The sequence below is a fragment of the Natator depressus genome, chromosome 12 (assembly GCF_965152275.1).
Source record: "Natator depressus isolate rNatDep1 chromosome 12, rNatDep2.hap1, whole genome shotgun sequence".
Taxonomy (NCBI): Eukaryota; Metazoa; Chordata; order Testudines; family Cheloniidae; genus Natator; species Natator depressus.
In genome coordinates, this window is record NC_134245.1 from 8,452,031 (window position 1) to 8,467,577 (window position 15,547).

General features: G+C 44.7%; 1 long non-coding RNA gene across 1 annotated transcript; it reads right to left on the reverse strand.

Moving 5' to 3' along the window:
- Positions 1-176: 176 nt before the first annotated feature.
- Positions 177-15,296, reverse strand: LOC141996787 (uncharacterized). Its single transcript, XR_012641614.1, has 5 exons — positions 14,533-15,296; positions 13,453-13,606; positions 11,046-11,194; positions 684-881; positions 177-229 (listed from the first exon to the last, which is right to left on the reverse strand). It is a non-coding gene; the product is annotated as an uncharacterized LOC141996787 (long non-coding RNA).
- Between the last annotated feature and the right edge of the window lie 251 nt (positions 15,297-15,547).

Here is a 15,547-nt window from a genome sequence, read left to right on the forward strand (position 1 = left end):
CCCCTCCACCGGTGCCCCCTGTCCCGTCACCCCCTCATCATCAGATGTTGCACTTATGCTGGAAAGCGGTTTGTTTATACTCGTCATAGAGACAGCCTTCTCTGGACGATTGAACGAAACCCTTGAATCTGAGCATCATAAGATACTGAATTCGAACTCCAGCTCTGTCGACGACTCGCTGCGTGGTTTGGGCATGTCTCTTTGTGCCTCTGTGCCTCCGTGTTCCCATCTGTAAAGCGGGGATGATAATCGGTGACCGGTGTTGGGAGGATTCACACAACAGCTCTGATTAACCACAGCAATAACACAGAGGGGTGATCTACAGGTCTGAGCACAGGTCTGGGAGCCAAGCACTCCTGAGCTCGATTCAACTGGCTGGGACAGTGACTCGGGGCAAGTTACAGAGGCCAAAAGTTTTCAGATTTGGGTGCCAAAAGCCAGCGATCTAAGTCCATATGGCATGTGTCTATAACACACACACACACACACACACACACACATATAACTTCACTTGGCACACAACAGTGTAGCACGCAGTGAAGTGAAAGACGCTGTGTCCCAGTGACACTGCAGGAGTCAATGTCATTACCACGGATAGAATTTAGTATGCCTACTGGTGAGACGAGGGGGTCAGTTTCATGTCTCTTCCCAAAAGGCAGAGCTCTCATGCTTCTGGTGCTAACCTTTTGAATCCTGAGCCGTTTGATCAGTCAGGATTTTCTTGCTGCAGTTCGTAAATAGGACAGAACTTCCTTTGGGGAATTCCTTTGTTCTGATGTCAAAGATGGTGCAGGGAATCTAGTCTGATTGTTTTTCTGTAAAGATATCCTGAGCTGGAAAAGTGACTAGCCTCTGGTATGGAGGTATTAGCGGTCATTGACCTGCAAAGGGAAACGAAGTTCAGAGAAGACTGCAAACATTCAGTGAAAAGGAAAGTCGTGCAGGGTTCCTGGAATGACCGGCTAGCTAGGAGCTCATGTTGGATCATATTAAAGAAGTTCTGTATTAAAATCACAAATGAGTTTGATTCTCCATAGTTTAAATTCCAGGGTATTACTAATTAAGAGGTCTCTTGGTTTTTGGTACTGTTTCTCTCCCTCTGTGTGTGAAACTTGCAAGTTGCTAATTGTGTTAGTACATTCTAAGACAGAGTCTGTTCTCAAAGCAATTCACAGGGAGAGAGACTCAAAGCAATACTCTAAACAGAAACAGCACCCAGAGACTCCCCGCCCTTTTGGTGTATTAGTAATTGTGATTAAAATAGAGATAGAGGATGTATGTGGATGGATGCTTGGTGTGCATAATAACTGAATGATCAGGGAGGTGCCAGCCTAAGAATCCAGTGTCCATCGGCTGAAGAAGGCGTCAAGTGGAAATAACCAGAGGACCCCCGGAGGGCAGACTGGAATCCACCCAACAGCCTCAAGAATGGGAGAACCAAAGAACAAGATAACATCTAGCAGCACGGAGCCGTCAGGAATGTGCCATCTGCTGATTGATTCAGCAACAGCATGATGAAGCAATTCCCACGGACTGGCCTAGGAAGAAATTCCTATAAAAAGAGACTCTAAAAAGTGAGAACTTTGGGGTCTGATTCTGCAAAGCAACTTCCAGGAGCATCAGATGAGCATCTGACAAGGCCCTGCTCCCTCCTCATGTCCAGGCCACCTGGCCAGTGGCTTGGCATGAGCAACTCTAAGGCTGGTAACTATGATAACAACCTTGCAGAACCTGTGTGTGTGGGTGTGTGTGTGTGTGTGTGTGAATGAATGTGTAAATAAATATGAGATTGAATGGAATGTTATAGCTGTAACTAACTGCTTACTATGATTCTTTCTGTATTCACAATAAATGTGGTATTTTGCCTTTTTCCCTTTAATAAGATCCTGCTGGTTTTTAATTTATTGGTATAACATTTTGGTGGAGAAATGTGAAAGGGGGAATATTGGTAAAAAACCTCAGTTATTGTAAATATTGGTGTGCACACCGCCAGCTCTAGTGAGCTAGGCATTTCTATTAGGTTAACAGACCTGCTGGCCTCCGAGAAGGTAGCAGGGGACCTGCTGGCCTCCGAGAAGGTAGCAGGAAAAACAGATTAAACCAGACCTGCTGGCCTCCAAGAAGGTAGCAGGGGACCTGCGGGCCTCCGAGAAGGTAGCAGGGAAAACAGATTAAACCAGACCTGCTGGCCTCCGAGAAGGTAGCAGCGGACCTGCTGGCCTCCGAGAAGGTAGCAGGGAAAACAGATTAAACTAGACCTGCTGGCCTCCGGGAAGGTAGCAGGGAAGAACAGGTTAACCGGACCTGCTGGCCTCCAAGAAGGTAGCAGGGAGAAATAGGTTAACCGGACCTGCTGGCCTCCAGGAAGGTAGCAGGGGAAAAACGCATAGATTAAGCTATGATTTCAGAATCTAGGCTGTGTCACTTGCTAAGTAATACCAGCAGTGACAAAGAGATTGAAATATCCATGTTAAGATGTTTAAAAGAAAACAGGGTAAGCCAGTACCAGAGGGAGGAATGGAGTCAGAAGGAACTCCAACCTCACCTTTTGTTAAAGAAATTACACCTTTTAAACAAATCCTTCAAAAATTTGGGCACAGTCCTTGGACTAAACAATCCCTAGCTGATGTCTGCACTATTTCGGACCTAGAGGATAGATTGGCTCAGTATATCCTCATATACAAACATTCTAGTGCTGCCAAAAGAGATGCAGCAGCAATTTGGTTGTTGTGGGAGGCATGTAAGGATTCTTCCCTCCGCTTGTCTTCATGTAAAGAGGAAAAGGCACAAACGGAAAAGGGAGCAGACAATTGGAAGGTGCTGGCTACAAATACCCAAAGCCAGCTGAAAATAGTGAAAGAGGCACTCCAGGAATACAAAAAGAGTGAAAAAGTTAACTCTGCAGAGGCTGGAGGGAGGCAGGTAAAGGGGGAGAAGGTCCTATGTACGGCACCCCCAGGCATAATTACAAAGAGAAAAGAGAGTAAAAAAAAAAGTTAACTCTGCAGAGGCTGGAGGGAATGAAGCAGTTAAACTTTGTGAAAATGTTAAAAAGGAAAAAAGTGTTAGAGAAAGAGCATTCTTGGTTTCTTTGCAGCCATTCTGAAAGAAAAATGGGCCCTTTTCCAAAGGAATGTCTGTAAATTAGCCAGGCAAAAATAAACTATCTGATTAAAATCATTTGACTGGACAATTTAGTCAAATTTGCTAAAAGAACATAAGAGGGTTCTATTAGAACTTAACTACCTCAAATGTATAAAGGGAATGTAAGATGTAAAAAAAAAAAAAAAAAAAAAAAGAGCAGTGTGGAAGGGATGTTAAGGAAAAGAAAATGTGTATGTATCTATCTGTGTGTGTGTAAATATGTAAAGTTCTAAGGACCAGTTGGTTTTGTTTTTGTTTTAAATAATGCCACTAAAAATCCGTTTGACTCTTTAATTCAAAGTTGCAAAACTGACAGACCTTTTTGCTAGACACAGGTAATTAGTGTTGTTTGGCTTTGGGATTTGGCATTTAACCCTTAAAAGGTAACTCAATGCTTTACAAAATTTAAAATGTTTTTAAGTTGTGGCTGGAGCAGGGCAGTCAAAATCAGGAGAATATAAAAAAAAAAATTCTGGATTCTTTTTGTTTGTTTGTTTTTGTAACAAAATAGCAGATGAGAGTTGTAGAAAAAAAAATTAAAAAAAGACAGTGCCTCTCTGAAGCAACAGCAGGGGTGAAGTGCACAAAACAAAAAGAAGCAATGTGAGAAACACTGAGTCTTAAAATGGCTCTGAATAATCAGACTGTCACTTTGATAAAGGTACATGAAACCTCTGTAAGCAAAAAAAGAAATAGTGACACCTTATGTAAAAATGGATCTGGATAATGTTATAGAAGTTAAACTATGGAAGGAATGTGCATTTGCCCCAGAACATGTGCAGGGTATATTGTAGAAGGGGCAAAAGAAATGCAAAAATACCATGCTACTTAATTAAAATGCTATTAGGGCTCCAAAGGGAGCCACAATAGGTTGGGTTTTCTTTTTCAGATTGCTGTGTGTTTTGGAAGCAGAAGTTAAAAGTAATCAAAACTCTGGTGAAAGTTGATTGTGTCCCTTTTAAGATAGAGTCTCTGAGCTGCTGATGGCTTTAAATCCAAAAGCAGGAAGCTTCTGTGAAAATGCAAATTACCTAAATGATAAAGGAAGGAAAGAACTAGCAGCACAAACGAGCTGCAGATAAAGGACATACCTGGTCAGGAAACAAGTTGTCTAAATAAAAGGCATGGTATAACAAGATAATTTTAATAAATTTAATGATAATAAGTACCCCTGTAACAATGTATAGTGTGTATGATTTTTGGAAAAACCCTTCAAGGTTGTATGGTAATGATGCTTCTCAGCTATTACCTGTAAATAAACTTAAAGCTTAACACAGCAGGAAAAACATTATAAACTTGGTCTGCTGTATAAAAGGGAAAACTCAGGGATTTAATGACTAAACAGTGGGATAATTTCCCCATAACCCTTAAAAGATAAAAGCCATTGAAACCTGGCCTGCCTATAGAACAAAAACAGGAAAATGTGGGGGCAATTGCTCTGTTTTGCCTGCAATCAGCAAGGGTATTTGTAAAAGAAATATTTTAAGCAATAATCTCCCACCCCAAAAGGGATAGAAACATGTTCTTTTTGTCTTTCAGAAAATCAGGAAAAGCTGATGCCAGCTGAAGAGCAACCCAATACTATGAATCTACTAGAAACTGTGTTTTGTGTTCTCTGTGTTGTCTTGTGTTTTGTCTTGTTGCTAGCACTGTGGTGTGTTTAAAAAAAATAATACTAAAGACCTGCAGGTAATTAAAAATAAATTAAGCTCTCTGTCCCAGCTACAGGACAGCCTGACACAAAAACAAGTACATGCCAATGTAGACTTGGTCCAAATTGGTCTGGGTAACCTAAAAGCCCGATGGAATCTTTGGCAATGGCTTAATATTACCACATGGCTTATGCATAAGAAAAAAAATTTAGAAATAGGAAACTACACAGCCATAGCTCTGGGTTGCACTGAAATGCAGATACTTGCCCTAGCTACTTTGGAACACAAAATGTTCTGGGTCATATTGGGAAATATTAAGGTTTGATGCATTTGTTAAAAAAGAAAGAGATCATTGTTTGACACTTATCAATATGAATGGATGCAATATGTTTCCAGTATTGTAAACCAGACTTGTTAATGGGAGAAATTGTTGTCAAAATTGCACACCAACAGTCCCTGGAGGCAAAGGTATTGAAGGGTAACCCACTCCCCATATTACACATGGGATCCTTCTGGCTACCCTGGACCTTGAGCCAGTGGGCTGGGGAGGGAGGGAAGCTATTGGACACTAGAGGGTCTACCGAATGGACTCCTCAAAAGTGGGTGTGCCTCACCTTGCCTGTTGCCCCAGAACCTTGTAGTAAAGATACATCACTAGGATCATGTATGTGGCATGAATTGGAATCACAAACTCAAATTGCCTCACAGTACTTTCTTTTGAATAGGCTACATAGAAAGTGACACTGACGATTATAAATCTTAGTGTCAAAAGGGGGATTATGTTGGATCATATTAAAGAAGTTCTGTATTAAAATCACAAATGAGTTTGATTCCCCATAGTTTAAATTCCAGGGTATTACTAATTAAGAGGTCTCTTGGTTTTTGGTACTGTTTCTCTCCCTCTGTGTGTGAAACTTGCAAGTTGCTAATTGTGTTAGTACATTCTAAGACAGAGTCTGTTCTCAAAGCAATACTCTAACAACAGAAACAGCACCCAGAGACTCCCCGCCCTTTTGTTGTATTAACAATTGTGATTAAAATAGAGATAGAGGATGTATGTGGATGGATGCTTGGTGTGCATAATAACTGAATGATCAGGGAGGTGCCAGCCTAAGAATCCAGTGTCCATCGGCTGAAGAAGGCGTCAAGTGGAAATAACCAGAGGACCCCCGGAGGGCAGACTGGAATCCACCCAACAGCCTCAAGAATGGGAGAACCAAAGAACAAGATAACATCTAGCAGCACGGAGCCGTCAGGAATGTGCCATCTGCTGATTGATTCAGCAACAGCATGATGAAGCAATTCCCACGGACTGGCCTAGGAAGAAATTCCTATAAAAAGAGACTCTAAAAAGTGAGAACTTTGGGGTCTGATTCTGCAAAGCAACTTCCAGGAGCATCAGATGAGCATCTGACAAGGCCCTGCTCCCTCCTCATGTCCAGGCCACCTGGCCAGTGGCTTGGCATGAGCAACTCTAAGGCTGGTAACTATGATAACAACCTTGCAGAACCTGTGTGTGTGGGTGTGTGTGTGTGTGTGTGTGAATGAATGTGTAAATAAATATGAGATTGAATGGAATGTTATAGCTGTAACTAACTGCTTACTATGATTCTTTCTGTATTCACAATAAATGTGGTATTTTGCCTTTTTCCCTTTAATAAGATCCTGCTGGTTTTTAATTTATTGGTATAACATTTTGGTGGAGAAATGTGAAAGGGGGAATATTGGTAAAAAACCTCAGTTATTGTAAATATTGGTGTGCACACCGCCAGCTCTAGTGAGCTAGGCATTTCTATTAGGTTAACAGACCTGCTGGCCTCCGAGAAGGTAGCAGGGGACCTGCTGGCCTCCGAGAAGGTAGCAGGAAAAACAGATTAAACCAGACCTGCTGGCCTCCAAGAAGGTAGCAGGGGACCTGCGGGCCTCCGAGAAGGTAGCAGGGAAAACAGATTAAACCAGACCTGCTGGCCTCCGAGAAGGTAGCAGCGGACCTGCTGGCCTCCGAGAAGGTAGCAGGGAAAACAGATTAAACTAGACCTGCTGGCCTCCGGGAAGGTAGCAGGGAAGAACAGGTTAACCGGACCTGCTGGCCTCCAAGAAGGTAGCAGGGAGAAATAGGTTAACCGGACCTGCTGGCCTCCAGGAAGGTAGCAGGGGAAAAACGCATAGATTAAGCTATGATTTCAGAATCTAGGCTGTGTCACTTGCTAAGTAATACCAGCAGTGACAAAGAGATTGAAATATCCATGTTAAGATGTTTAAAAGAAAACAGGGTAAGCCAGTACCAGAGGGAGGAATGGAGTCAGAAGGAACTCCAACCTCACCTTTTGTTAAAGAAATTACACCTTTTAAACAAATCCTTCAAAAATTTGGGCACAGTCCTTGGACTAAACAATCCCTAGCTGATGTCTGCACTATTTCGGACCTAGAGGATAGATTGGCTCAGTATATCCTCATATACAAACATTCTAGTGCTGCCAAAAGAGATGCAGCAGCAATTTGGTTGTTGTGGGAGGCATGTAAGGATTCTTCCCTCCGCTTGTCTTCATGTAAAGAGGAAAAGGCACAAACGGAAAAGGGAGCAGACAATTGGAAGGTGCTGGCTACAAATACCCAAAGCCAGCTGAAAATAGTGAAAGAGGCACTCCAGGAATACAAAAAGAGTGAAAAAGTTAACTCTGCAGAGGCTGGAGGGAGGCAGGTAAAGGGGGAGAAGGTCCTATGTACGGCACCCCCAGGCATAATTACAAAGAGAAAAGAGAGTAAAAAAAAAAGTTAACTCTGCAGAGGCTGGAGGGAATGAAGCAGTTAAACTTTGTGAAAATGTTAAAAAGGAAAAAAGTGTTAGAGAAAGAGCATTCTTGGTTTCTTTGCAGCCATTCTGAAAGAAAAATGGGCCCTTTTCCAAAGGAATGTCTGTAAATTAGCCAGGCAAAAATAAACTATCTGATTAAAATCATTTGACTGGACAATTTAGTCAAATTTGCTAAAAGAACATAAGAGGGTTCTATTAGAACTTAACTACCTCAAATGTATAAAGGGAATGTAAGATGTAAAAAAAAAAAAAAAAAAAAAAAGAGCAGTGTGGAAGGGATGTTAAGGAAAAGAAAATGTGTATGTATCTATCTGTGTGTGTGTAAATATGTAAAGTTCTAAGGACCAGTTGGTTTTGTTTTTGTTTTAAATAATGCCACTAAAAATCCGTTTGACTCTTTAATTCAAAGTTGCAAAACTGACAGACCTTTTTGCTAGACACAGGTAATTAGTGTTGTTTGGCTTTGGGATTTGGCATTTAACCCTTAAAAGGTAACTCAATGCTTTACAAAATTTAAAATGTTTTTAAGTTGTGGCTGGAGCAGGGCAGTCAAAATCAGGAGAATATAAAAAAAAAAATTCTGGATTCTTTTTGTTTGTTTGTTTTTGTAACAAAATAGCAGATGAGAGTTGTAGAAAAAAAAATTAAAAAAAGACAGTGCCTCTCTGAAGCAACAGCAGGGGTGAAGTGCACAAAACAAAAAGAAGCAATGTGAGAAACACTGAGTCTTAAAATGGCTCTGAATAATCAGACTGTCACTTTGATAAAGGTACATGAAACCTCTGTAAGCAAAAAAAGAAATAGTGACACCTTATGTAAAAATGGATCTGGATAATGTTATAGAAGTTAAACTATGGAAGGAATGTGCATTTGCCCCAGAACATGTGCAGGGTATATTGTAGAAGGGGCAAAAGAAATGCAAAAATACCATGCTACTTAATTAAAATGCTATTAGGGCTCCAAAGGGAGCCACAATAGGTTGGGTTTTCTTTTTCAGATTGCTGTGTGTTTTGGAAGCAGAAGTTAAAAGTAATCAAAACTCTGGTGAAAGTTGATTGTGTCCCTTTTAAGATAGAGTCTCTGAGCTGCTGATGGCTTTAAATCCAAAAGCAGGAAGCTTCTGTGAAAATGCAAATTACCTAAATGATAAAGGAAGGAAAGAACTAGCAGCACAAACGAGCTGCAGATAAAGGACATACCTGGTCAGGAAACAAGTTGTCTAAATAAAAGGCATGGTATAACAAGATAATTTTAATAAATTTAATGATAATAAGTACCCCTGTAACAATGTATAGTGTGTATGATTTTTGGAAAAACCCTTCAAGGTTGTATGGTAATGATGCTTCTCAGCTATTACCTGTAAATAAACTTAAAGCTTAACACAGCAGGAAAAACATTATAAACTTGGTCTGCTGTATAAAAGGGAAAACTCAGGGATTTAATGACTAAACAGTGGGATAATTTCCCCATAACCCTTAAAAGATAAAAGCCATTGAAACCTGGCCTGCCTATAGAACAAAAACAGGAAAATGTGGGGGCAATTGCTCTGTTTTGCCTGCAATCAGCAAGGGTATTTGTAAAAGAAATATTTTAAGCAATAATCTCCCACCCCAAAAGGGATAGAAACATGTTCTTTTTGTCTTTCAGAAAATCAGGAAAAGCTGATGCCAGCTGAAGAGCAACCCAATACTATGAATCTACTAGAAACTGTGTTTTGTGTTCTCTGTGTTGTCTTGTGTTTTGTCTTGTTGCTAGCACTGTGGTGTGTTTAAAAAAAATAATACTAAAGACCTGCAGGTAATTAAAAATAAATTAAGCTCTCTGTCCCAGCTACAGGACAGCCTGACACAAAAACAAGTACATGCCAATGTAGACTTGGTCCAAATTGGTCTGGGTAACCTAAAAGCCCGATGGAATCTTTGGCAATGGCTTAATATTACCACATGGCTTATGCATAAGAAAAAAAATTTAGAAATAGGAAACTACACAGCCATAGCTCTGGGTTGCACTGAAATGCAGATACTTGCCCTAGCTACTTTGGAACACAAAATGTTCTGGGTCATATTGGGAAATATTAAGGTTTGATGCATTTGTTAAAAAAGAAAGAGATCATTGTTTGACACTTATCAATATGAATGGATGCAATATGTTTCCAGTATTGTAAACCAGACTTGTTAATGGGAGAAATTGTTGTCAAAATTGCACACCAACAGTCCCTGGAGGCAAAGGTATTGAAGGGTAACCCACTCCCCATATTACACATGGGATCCTTCTGGCTACCCTGGACCTTGAGCCAGTGGGCTGGGGAGGGAGGGAAGCTATTGGACACTAGAGGGTCTACCGAATGGACTCCTCAAAAGTGGGTGTGCCTCACCTTGCCTGTTGCCCCAGAACCTTGTAGTAAAGATACATCACTAGGATCATGTATGTGGCATGAATTGGAATCACAAACTCAAATTGCCTCACAGTACTTTCTTTTGAATAGGCTACATAGAAAGTGACACTGACGATTATAAATCTTAGTGTCAAAAGGGGGATTATGTTGGATCATATTAAAGAAGTTCTGTATTAAAATCACAAATGAGTTTGATTCCCCATAGTTTAAATTCCAGGGTATTACTAATTAAGAGGTCTCTTGGTTTTTGGTACTGTTTCTCTCCCTCTGTGTGTGAAACTTGCAAGTTGCTAATTGTGTTAGTACATTCTAAGACAGAGTCTGTTCTCAAAGCAATACTCTAACAACAGAAACAGCACCCAGAGACTCCCCGCCCTTTTGTTGTATTAACAATTGTGATTAAAATAGAGATAGAGGATGTATGTGGATGGATGCTTGGTGTGCATAATAACTGAATGATCAGGGAGGTGCCAGCCTAAGAATCCAGTGTCCATCGGCTGAAGAAGGCGTCAAGTGGAAATAACCAGAGGACCCCCGGAGGGCAGACTGGAATCCACCCAACAGCCTCAAGAATGGGAGAACCAAAGAACAAGATAACATCTAGCAGCATGGAGCTGTCAGGAATGTGCCATCTGCTGATTGATTCAGCAACAGCATGATGAAGCAATTCCCACGGACTGGCCTAGGAAGAAATTCCTATAAAAAGAGACTCTAAAAAGTGAGAACTTTGGGGTCTGATTCTGCAAAGCAACTTCCAGGAGCATCAGATGAGCATCTGACAAGGCCCTGCTCCCTCCTCATGTCCAGGCCACCTGGCCAGTGGCTTGGCATGAGCAACTCTAAGGCTGGTAACTATGATAACCTTGCAGAACCTGTGTGTGTGTATGAATGTGTGAATAAATATGAGATTGAATGGAATGTTATAGCTGTAACTAACTGCTTACTATGATTCTTTCTGTATTCACAATAAATGTGGTATTTTGCCTTTTTCCCTTTAATAAGATCCTGCTGGTTTTTAATTTATTGGTATAACACTCACATTCTTACTAACGATGGGGTTGCATTGTACTTGCTTTCATGACTGGCGTGCTAATCAGAACTCTCCCTCTGCAGAGCGAAGCGATGGCCATAAGCGTCGGCTGCAGACCGTTGTGTGAAGCCATCCCGCTGGAGCTGTGCGGTGAGACGCTGGAAGGGCAGAGGCACCAGGGTGAGGAGGGGAGCCCATACCACCCACCCACTCCTCTAGGGGCGTCTGGGACACCTACAGAGGTTGGCAAGCCTTGGAACAGAGCTGGGTCTTTTAGCTCAGGTAGTAGAGGCTCATGCTGCAAGAACCAGTAGTTCCAGGTTTAATCCCTGCTGCCAACAACCCACCCAGGGGCACAGCATTACAAAAGCCTGGTATAAAAACACAGATCCAGAAAGACAGCGGCTGCATGCCCTCGACACTGGGGGTGGATTTCATCTGCAATGAATACATTGAGCAGCACCAGTTTTCGAGTCTTGTGTCCCAGGGTCATTGACCCTTCCTGAGGGCACAGTGGGCCTGGGTGGGGGAGAGGGGAACTGCAACGTTATTCTGGACTTGTGCCCAGGTGTGAACTCAGTATGTACCAAGGGCAGGTCTTCTGGTGGTTTCAGACCTCAGCAATGCCAGGAATAGCAAGACTCTCGTTTTGCTGAAGCACTTTCTGGAAGACTCAGGGAACTTTCTCAGCTCTTCCACAGAAGTACAAAGGGGTTGAATCTTTAACACTGATCTTTCTCCCCAGCGTTCTGGGGGATTTGACTTGACTTTAATAAAAGCAAATGTAAACGTCTCATACAACCCCTTTCAATGGCTCAGATTTCAGACTCTTGGTCTTTATGGCGTCCTCGTCTCCAATCCCCCAGCTCAAAGAGCAAGGTCAGGAGCCATTGTTCGAGAGGAAGGACCATCCACTGGTTAAGGCACCAGCCTGAGACTTGAGAGAGTAGTCTGTGCACATCTTGCTGTCTTGGCCTGTTCCTTGCTGCCTTTTTAAACCTGCTTTAGCGCATTAGCCCTTGGACGTTTTTTCGAACAGCCATCCTGAGCTGACAATGTGAGTGGCCTCAGGAACCACATTGTACAGCTACAGGGTTACTAGCGGGCGTTGACCTCCTGCAGGAACTGGGAGGCCAGAGATTTTCCGAATGCAATAACAAAAGGAGACTGGAACGCAGGGCTGCAGCTTGCACAACACGTCTCTCCCCGCCCCCAAGCAATAAGCCCGAGCACACGCTCTATGGCCATTGCCAGGTCGCACAATGGGAGCACCGTATCCAGTCCCTGGTCTGTCCTCAGCTACACCCACTCAACTGCCTTTGCTCCAGTGGGGCTGGACAAGTGAAATGAAAAGCAGCATTTGGCCCCTCCGGCCTTGCTGGCATTTATTTGCTGTGCCACTGGCACGAGAGGGCAAGCGGGCGGTATGGGATCGTGACATAGGCAAGCCTGCAGCTGGCAGGGGTTTATATGACAGTAGAACTTAGAAGTCCTAACCAAGATCGGGGCCCCCTTGTGTTAGGTGCTGTACATACACATAGTACAAGACATCCTGCTAGGGGGTAGGGACTGTCTTGTAAACTAAACAGACAAGTGGGAGAAGAGAAATATCATCCCCGTTCACAGAAGGGAAACTGAGGCACAGAGAGATTAAGTGACTGCCCAAGGTCACCCAGGGATACTGCCACAGAGTCAAGAATTGAAGCTAGTTCTCAAGTCCCAGTCCAGGGCTTTAACCACAAGATCATGCTTCCCCTTTTACATGCTGCCTGAGCCAACGAAAGCGTGTTGCTCACCAGTGAGCGTAAGGGCCTAGGAATGGGATGCCAACCCGGACTCTGTCACCCATCTGCATTTTGACTCTGGGCATGTCAGTGACTCCCTGTGCCAGTTTCCCTGACTGTAAAATAGGGATAATCACGCTCCTCCGAGGGGGAAGGGGAGGCTAATGCACTGAGTGTCTCCAGAGCGTGTTGAGAGGGACAGCAAAAGGCGCAGGTGAGCATTGGCTTTGTACGGACTCATCTGAAAGACATTCGCATGTGAACGCACACTTCATTGCCTGGGCCTTGGTCACCTGCCGGCCAGCGGTGTGGATGGACACATGGACGGTTTGGCTACCACGCTGGCTCCATTGATCTAAATTCTGTACAGCACAGCGATCCTCTCATTGCTACCCTGCATCTGTTTCCTGAGATGGTCTTCAGCTCTGGGGGCTGGCAGCACTAGGGACTCCGTGATCCACTGCTCTCTCCGACCTCCGGTTTCTCTGACCCTCCATTCCCCACCTCAGTGCTCCTTTCATCACTGCTGCGGGGGTGGGAAGATGGAGGATGGCTGAGCCCGCCAGCAAAGCCAGAATAGACAAGTTTTGCTTATGGAAGGCGCAAGGGAGCTGGGCAATCAGAATACTCACCCGCAAGCAGCGTCTGAGGCAGCTGGACGCATCCCACCACTGCTGGGTCTGCTCCCTCCTCTGAGGAAAAGCAGATCAGCGAGTGCTGCGGTGTTCAGTGATCGCTCTGAGCCACGGGAGAGGAAAGCGCTCCACTTCGGTCAGGGTCTGCATCCTAAACAGCCAGCAATTCTTAATGTTCTAGGGAAGCTCACAACACTCACTTCCAACTGGCTCTTGCCAGAGCCCCTTAAAGGTACAGTTCCCCACATGTGCCGACCCCATTGGCCGTGGCCCCATTTCCTCCCCTCAAGAGCGAGCTGCAGAGATCTCCCCTGCATCCCGCATGGAATGCGAATGTTTGCAAAGCAGCGTCTCTGCTGCCCTGCACCGTATGCCTGGCTTTGACCCTTACACTAGTGTGGGTGGGAGTTCTCATAATCCACCCCAGCTATGGGCCAGAAGAACAGGGTTAGCAGCGAGGGGGTTTGGAGCTCCAAATACCCCAATGGGCACAGGATATCTGGCTCCTGATTCCGAGGCCCTAGTCGAGATGTCCTTGCTAGTTAACTCTCGAACCCATTTCTTTATGGAGATCACTGAACCTGTCAGAATCCCCCCGATAGCCAGGCCTTGGAGAGCCATGAAATGGGTCTTTCCACATTTGGGGAGCCGAACTTGCAGCCGTGGGAGGGAATAGAGCCTGGGCTCTTAACCATGGCCCTAGAGCAGGGGCTCTCACACTTCATTGCACCGTGACCCCCTCCATGACCCCAGGAGGGGGGACCGAAGCCTGAACCTGGCCGAGCCCCGCTGCCCTGGGCAGTGGGGGCAAAGCGAACACTCAAGGTCTGCATCCCCAGGCAGGGGGCCTGTAACCTGAGCCCCGCCACCCAGCGCTGAAGCCCTCAGGCTTCGGTTTCAGCCCCAGGCGGTGGGGCTCGGGCTTCGGACCTCAGCCCTGCCAACCCCAGTAAAACAGAGTCACAACCCACTTTGGGGTCCCCACCCACAGTCTGAGAACCGCTGCTCTGGAGCTCCTTCCCCCCTAGCAGGTGAGGCAGCTGTTCTGTTAAGCAGCACCGCATGGCTTCCGCTCACAAGTGGGAGATGGCTCCGTAGCTCGATCACGCAAGACTGAGAAGGGACTCCTGAATGCTAATCCCAGCTGAGACACTTCTTCCCTCTGTGGCCTTCGTCAGGTCACTTCCCCTCTCTGCCTTCGCTTCCCCACCTGTAAAATAGGGATAATAATATTTCCCTGCAGCCCAGGGTGCCCGGTGTGAAGGTTAGTGTGTGTAAAGTGCAATACATAAGCATACAAAACTGTCTCGCCTTCCCTCACCTGCTTATATGGACAACAGGGCCTTGAAAAAACCCTGACTATATTAGTGGCTATTAACAGACCTCAGGAGACGCAGTTGGACGCTGCCTCACCTGCAGCAAGAGGCCAGTAATGGCCCAGCGATCATGTCCTCCACCCCAGCTGCATGATATTGAAGATTAAAAGTGCCCCAAAGAATCCTCCAGCAAACCCTGGCCCAGATCCCAAGGCCAGCTCTATACACAGTGGTGTGATCATGGTGCACAAGAGCTGTTGTTTGCAGGGCAAAAACTTCTGAATACTCTCCCCACCCACAATAGCAAGTCTGAGCTGGTGAGCGACGACAGGAAAATCATCTAACAGGAGGCATCCGATAAAGCCCCCCAGACCCCTGCTTTGTCAAACCCCAGCCTTTTGGTTACTTTTGCTGCTAGCACATTGCCCTTCAGCCCACAAAGGAGCAAACCCAACACACAAGATGAGGGGGACCAAGGAATGAGAGGGCCTGAGCTGGAGCCACTTGGAGAGGACAGCAACAGGACGTTGCAAAGAGGGGAAGAGCAGCTTTCTTTCATCCTCCTATAGTTTTGTCTGTGCTGAGCAGGGTGGAAGCCCATGCATCAAACTGACATATAACCACTTACCCCAGGCTATGCTCCCATTCAGGTTTTCACCCCCATTCCACTCTTGGAAGTCATAGATGAGAGCTGGGCTCATAGCTGCAGGGCAAATCCTGGCCATTTTGGCTTCTGTCAAATATTCAGCACTCGAACAGGGCGTGGCCTTGTGAAA